The sequence below is a fragment of the Eucyclogobius newberryi genome, unplaced genomic scaffold (assembly GCF_026437365.1).
Source record: "Eucyclogobius newberryi isolate DKJ021-1_F unplaced genomic scaffold, fEucNew1.0.hap1 SCAF_6, whole genome shotgun sequence".
NCBI lineage: Eukaryota > Metazoa > Chordata > Actinopteri > Gobiiformes > Gobiidae > Eucyclogobius > Eucyclogobius newberryi.
This window is the reverse complement of record NW_027316278.1, coordinates 14,710,032-14,717,194: the sequence shown is the minus strand read 5'-3', so window position 1 is coordinate 14,717,194 and position 7,163 is coordinate 14,710,032. Positions and strand designations below refer to the sequence as shown.

General features: G+C 39.1%; 1 protein-coding gene across 7 annotated transcripts in view; it reads left to right on the top strand.

The window, feature by feature from the left end:
* The first annotated feature begins 1,988 nt into the window (after positions 1-1,988).
* Positions 1,989-7,163, top strand: part of fgfr1a (fibroblast growth factor receptor 1a) — a 34,011-nt gene continuing 28,836 nt past the window's right edge. For all 7 annotated transcript variants that reach the window (XM_072432495.1, XM_072432493.1, XM_072432494.1 and 4 more), the window contains exon 1: positions 1,989-2,112. The gene's annotated coding sequence lies outside the window, so the exon portion shown is untranslated. The remainder of the gene's footprint in view (positions 2,113-7,163) is intronic.

Below are 7,163 nucleotides of genomic sequence, written 5' to 3'. Positions count from 1 at the left end.
GTCGTTTTTTGTAAACTCTATGAGATTGTTGTGTTGTAAGTGCAGTTTGGGTCAGATACATGTACAGATCATTGAGATACTGAAAGGTTTTGAGACCTTTTGCACCACTTTAGTCGACTGATCGATCGACAGGGCATCGACTGCAGCCCTGGTATAACGTCACTGTCACATGTGATTGGCAGTGAATAATGCAATGTAAAGCACTTTTGATACCTTTAAAGACTCAGAGTAAATCTAGATTATTGTGAGTAATAAAGTGCACTTATACCCAACGTCAATGCCACAGGTGTGATGAAAGAAGGGCAGATGCCTCGTGCTGGACCACAAATGAGTTTCTTTGTGTCATTGCAGTCTTTAATCTCACTGTGACGCTGCGATTCATTAGTCTGATCATCAGTCATGTTTCATTTGTGACAGAAATCAAAGCCCACATGAACTCCTCACATGTGAGAAATGTGTTTGATCCACAGAGCTCTCTAAGGTTGGTCCAGCACATACATTTGAATGTCTGAGTCACTTTGAAATGCTGCCAGTACATGATGTTTATGCCAGGACAATAAAGCTGCTTTATAGCTGCTTAGAGCGCACAAGTTGATGAAAAGTGGAGTCTTCTTGTTGAAAGGATTGACCTAATTTACAAAGTGCTCAAGGAAAACACATTTTCTTGATCAAATACACAATTTTTACACAAGTTATGCAGTTATATTTGATATAGTCCACACTTCACATATGTTAGATAGTGTTTTTAAGATGCAGATCCCGACATTTAAGATGTATATTCTGCCTCATAATTTCACTTGCTTTGTTGTAGTCCAATCCATCATTAATTTTAAATGGACATTTTGACTTGAGCAGACTTGAATCCAAAGTTTGTGGTGCTGCTGGAGTTACTGTGGACAGAAGGCGATGATCCTGATCTACATCTGTCCCACTGTCACCTGAAGTTTACACAGTGAGACCATCAAAATAAAACATTTCATTTACTGTCCACCTGAGGAGATAAACTTTACTTACTTTACCCGATTCTCCTATTCTAAGTTTTTGACTGAAAACAAACCACATTCACCCAATTTACAAAGTCCTCATTTAGGCTTTCATTTCAGTTGGGTTTGAGTTTAATAAACTTAGCACATGTGCCGAGATATTTCGAATACACCTTGATTTAATTACTCTTGTTTGTGAGTTGTGACCACACACAGTGTTTCATAGCAGATTTGTGTCTGTTAACAATTACTCATTAAATTCCAAGTTAATGTTTTTGAACGTATTCTGCATTTCCCTGCGGCAGAACTCACACACGATCATTGTTTGTGGCATATTAATTCAGAACACCCCTCCACACAGTTACTCTTTTAAAGGAATGCATTTTCATATGTTATGTTGCTGGTTGTAAAGCGGCCTGCCCTGGAGACCGTACTTGTCCTGCTGTAACACACGTGCGTCAGACTGTATCCAGTTGAGCTTTACTCTGGAGGGGCACGCCGGAAGTGTGTGGGCTCCTCGCGCTGGCTTCACTATTGTCCCGAGGATGCGCATTTCCCCTGCTTTTTAGGGGGAGGTTTGGAGTTGCCTGGACTCGCGCTGTTTAACTGCATTTACACGCGAGAACTGACCACGGCACGGATTAGAAATGCTCTTTATTTTCTGTAAACCTTTAAACCCGTGTGTTGCTTTGTTTTGTGCTTTTGTTTGAGTACAGAAGTTTATTTTTCCCCCAACCAGGACTTTGGCGAGATGGGATAAAAGGACGACGCACGCACTGTTCGGACTTGTTTGATCGCAACAAACACGAAAAAACACTTCTCACAAAAAGAAAACGGAAGAAATACTTGGTGGCACTTTTCAAACAGTTTTCGCACAGTTTCCACACGGTTACGGACGGTGGACGCTGCTTTTCCTCGCGCAAGTTTGGTACAAAAGTTGCACAAATCCGCTCGCTAAATGCTGGTTGTTTTGGGGGGATTAACGTGGGCACTGTGACCCGGCCAATTGAGTCAGTCGTGGATTAAAACAAAAGTTGATGGAAAGTTATTTTTCAGCCTAAATCTCAGTTTCGGAGGCGCCTTTTATCATCGGCAGCATCGAGTGTTTGTTCCTCCTCAGCCGCCAAAGGTGAGTCCATTTTACGCACGCTGCAAACTCACTTATTGCATGAAGAAGTGGCCATTCCAATCAATAGTTTTTCATTTACTGCCAATTATGTGATGTATTGCCTGTGTATGTCGTCTAAACGTGTTTTATTCTGGCTTTCTTTTGTGGGATGTGTAGTATTTTGGTCGAACTGTCGCTTCTATTGACTCTTGCGTGTCCAATCCTGCATTATTACCACATTAAAACAAAGCAAATCACGGATATACACGTACCAAGAGGAAAAGCTGAGGCAACATTCCTGTTCTTTTAGTTTTGCTGGATTATTATGCAAGAATAATTGACATTAGTTTGATTTTTTGGCTATTTTGTTGATGGTTCTGTTCTATTTTGTCTATTCTAGTTGGAATAACACGCACCAGCCAGAGTTCTGTTGCATGAGGCAATGTAATGTTATGTAAAAGCTCAGCATGTTATGAGCTGGAGGAGGATTGTCCCTGGGGAGTTCACCATTGAGGTTAAAAGTCTTCATATCCACGTGAAGCCAGCTATAGACATGGCATTTCACTTAGTTTTGCCCTTTGGCAGTGAGAGGACATCCACTTCTGATCCATGTCATAAAACTGTGTAAAACTGAGGATGGCTTGCTCTCTGCTTTTCTTATTACTCACCCAGACAGTTTATAGCTGCTTTTTGTGCCTGTGTACAATTACTTGGACTCATTAAATTCTCCCATTTAATGTTTTTTGGATGCTTTGCAAACATTCCCACTCTGTTTCTGCATTAGCACACACACACACACACACACACACACACACTACTTTTGTATGTAGACAGAAAGGGATCAGGGTGTCAACCAAATGGTAAAGTGTCAGCTCACTTGACATTAATTGTTTTTGCACTAAGGTGTGAGCTGGAGACACCTGATCCCTCTGGAGAAACCTCTAAACTGTGGAAAAGGGAAAGAGCAGAGGTGTTTGTTTTTGTGAAAATAGTAGCCTCGGGGGGCCTGCAGAGCAAACTAGTGAAGGGTTGTACTTTCAGGTGGCTGATACTGGAGTATATATTCAGGTATTATGTCAGTGTCAAACTGAAAATGTGTTGGCTGAGGTTTAATTATCAGACAGATGTGAAATGTCTGTAAAATGAATCAGAAAAGTGCAGAAATATCATCTTAATACTCTTTTTTTGATGTCTACAATGCAACTTCTTCGTGTTTGATTTGAATCTATTCGGTTTGTGGCATTTGTTTTTACTAGAAACAATATAACCAATATTCAGATGTAGCATATCTTCAAATAACATTCACAATCTTATCTAAATGTTGATGTTATGCAACATCACCTCAGGTAACTTTGTGAACGACTTGTGCTTTTAAGACTAGTTTTATCCAAAGTCCCAGTAAAGCTTTTACGTCTTTGTAGAGTTGGCCAGTATATCAATATGTAGATAATATTAACATTTTGCAAAACAACATTCACAATATTGAGTTAATCGTAAAACTTGGCCAGTACATCAATATTTAGATAATCTTGTGAAATTCACAATATTATCTAAATATTGATGTACTGGCCAAGTTTTACGTTTAACTCTATTAACATTTTGCAAAACAAGATTCACAGTGATTCATTTTACAGACATTTCACATTTGTCTGACAATTAAACCACAACTAACACATTTGAAGACACATTTTAACACATTTCTACTGCATTGACATAATACCATCTGAATATCATTATCTGGATATTCATTTTTGTCAATATCTCCCTGCCCCATCTGAGTCCGTGCGAGTACGGTGACATTGTTGTGGAGTAACACTACTTTCCCTCGAGTACAGTTAGTCGAGTCTAGCTGTGTATATGGCTCGTTCACTTCCTCTGATTGTACAAAATGTCTGAATGCTTGCGTCTCTGTGTAAAACCTGGGCTCGGTCTGCACTCTGGACGGACTTGGGAAAGCGCTGCAGACTGGAGTTGTGGAATGTTACGCATGAATGGCAGTGAACAGTAATTATTGTGCTGGCCATGTTATGGGTTAGTCCTGTAACCTTTGTGTGGTTATAATGAGGGAGACTCAAAAGTGTCTGGTACATCTGTCCAGCTAACGAGGGCTGCGCAGCTTCACAAAACCAAACCATGTCATAATTGTGCGTAGTATTGTGACTCGCAGGCTTAACGGTAGGATTTTGTTGCTCGAAGTCTGGTCAAATGGGTTTCCAAGAGAACCGGGTCCAAACCAGGATCGAACGAACCGTGGCGGCATTTTATAATCCAGATCAAACAGGTTTTCAGTTTAGTTTGGAGTATGGATGATGAGATTAATCCATTATTATGGTGGCAATGTAATCGTAAGAACTAAAACGTAATAATCGAGACCATTTTTGAAGCCAAAATATAGTCCAGAAAGTGACTCTCGGTGTAATTTTTTAACTTTTTGTCAATATTTCGTCATTCTCAAAGTTTGATTTTGTAAAGCTGATGTATCACAATTTTCTTGGGGCATGTAGAGGTGATAGAAAATTGTGGGAGATCGAACAATGAATGTTATTGCGAGAAATATCCAAAATGATGATAATGAGTGTTTGTCTATATCTTATTTTCTGGACTATAAGTCGCACCAGCCAAAAAAAGGTATGAAATGCGGTTGCAAGTGTGAAAATAACAAATACTATCACATATGAGTTGCTCTGGAGTATAAGTATAAGTCGCACCTCGGCCAAAACGGATGCGACTTATAGTCCAGAAAATACGGTACTTAAAATGGTTACAATTTGCTCAAAAATAGACAGAAACGTCTCATTTTGCACATTCAATAGTCGCTGAATCACGATATGTTGATTTGACCAAAATGACAGACTGTCGCAGGAATGAGATCATGATTACATTTGAATTCACATATTAACCAGCCCAAGTTGTTGGGTGAAATTCTCAGTAATCGTTAAATCGTGTGGTTGTTTTCTTGCTAACGCTTAAATTGGATATTGTGAGGATCCCTAGTCTTTTTGTTGGTTACTCAACAGTACAATAAAGTGGGGGAAATGATATTAGTGAACGTTTAGTCAGTCAGGTACCAAAAGCCCATAATGAGTGAGCTTGAATAGTTGGCCTGGAAAACACTGGCAGCGTTCAATCCTCAGTGAGTTACTACTCTTGAGTCCGTTTCCTGTTCAATGACTAATGAGCGTTTCTCCCCGAACTGGAAACCTGGTCCGTGTACTTAGAACTGTAGAGGCTGTAATTAGACTAGATGTGAAAAACACTCATTTGGCCTCGTTGTTGTTGTATTCAGGTTAAGAAATGGATCGACAAAGAGTTGATGGCGCTGCAGCTAACGATTACTTTAGTCGACTAGTCAGCGATGATTGTTTTGATTAGTTGAGTAGAGTCAAGCGGTTATTTCTCTTGTACATGGAGATTAAAGGTTGAAATGTGGTTACTAAAGGCATTTAGATGAAAACAATTAAGAAAAGTGTATTGATGAAAATAAGAAGTTTATTCTTGTTCTACATTTAGATTTTGATGTCACCGTTTTTGTTGTTTTTTAACGTATTTGTTTTAGAGTTTGTATAGTCCAGATAAAAATGACAAAATACAATACATTTTTTTAGATTTATCGACAATTAATCGATTAATTGTTGCAGTTGAGGTTAATATAAGAGATTCTACCACTCAAACTGGCGATGGAAGCTTATCCAAAAAATGTCTTGTAAAAACATACATTGTGACTGTGAGTAAGTCTTCTGTCACTTGGTCCAGTTGAGAATGATGCGTTTAATGTCATTGCACTAGTTTCTTTAGTATTTAAGTAAAACCTTTATCATTGATAACATACCGTAATAACTGGGTTAATTTCAGGTTCAGGTAACTGTATAATATAATAACTGTATTATATAACTGCAGGTAGATTTGGTTTGCATACATTATATAAACAATAAAAATAGACCTAAGATCACAGATGACCACAAATAAAACTTTACAGTTATCATTAACAATAAAAGTTACAGCTTATTTAGCAAACAAACTGTTGATGCGCTGTTTTTAATGCTTAATAACTAATAATTAGATACATTTTTTTCCTGTGTGTTTTCAGGCACAAAATCATTCTGATCATCAAAAACACATGGTGACATGTTAATTTATTAAATCATTTTTTTAGAACGTTTTCAATCTTAAACATTTAAATTTTTGTCTTTGTCCCAATCGTTTGTTCCTTTTGACAAGGAAAATGATGCAAAGCAGAGGCAATCGAAGATAAATCAGATTACTCGCATCAGATGTTCATATTTCACTAATTGGATAACTGAAGAATATGATGATCAGATTTTGGGTGTGCATGTAAACATTGTGGGTGTCCAACATGATTTGACAATTTGAGTAAGATGAAACAGAAAACCAACAACTAAAACTGTAGTAAAGAGGTGGATTTTCATGTATTTGACATGTAGAACTTTGACGTAGTGGTGTATTATTACGCTCCGAATCCTCCTCTCCGTTGAATTTGTGGGGCTGGTGTGTGACGAGTATGTTTGACTCTTGATCCTTTGGGAACTCAGGATGACATGGCGCAGTGTCATACTTCTAAAGGCTCCACTTCCTCTTCCAATTATCAACGGTTGTCTTGGCGAGGAGTAGTGGTCCTTCTTTGGTCCGTCTGTCTGGCAAAACAAGCAGCTTTCTTGGAGCCGTCCCAAACTCTGACTCACACAGCGTACACAGCTCCACGATGACCAAGCGCTCTTTATCCCCTCTGGACCCGCCGACTCCGCTCAGCTGCTACGACGCCGCATGGGCCTCGGTTCTTGGAAAGTTGAATTCAATTGGTTTTGTGGGGAACACACAATGGATGTTTTTCAAGTGAGCTGTCACTCGGGCAGCCATTACTGCTTAAAGGAAACCACAGCTGCTTCTGAGCACGAGTTTGTGTGGCGAGAGTTGACCAAACTGGGGTTTCGCTGACCAAGATATGGAGCTATAGTTTTGAACTGGAGTAGGACTGTACTGCCTTAAAAGTTGCAATTCAAAGTGTTTGTTTGACACTTCTTGACAGCTCTATGGGGCAAATGGTCTCTTTGGGG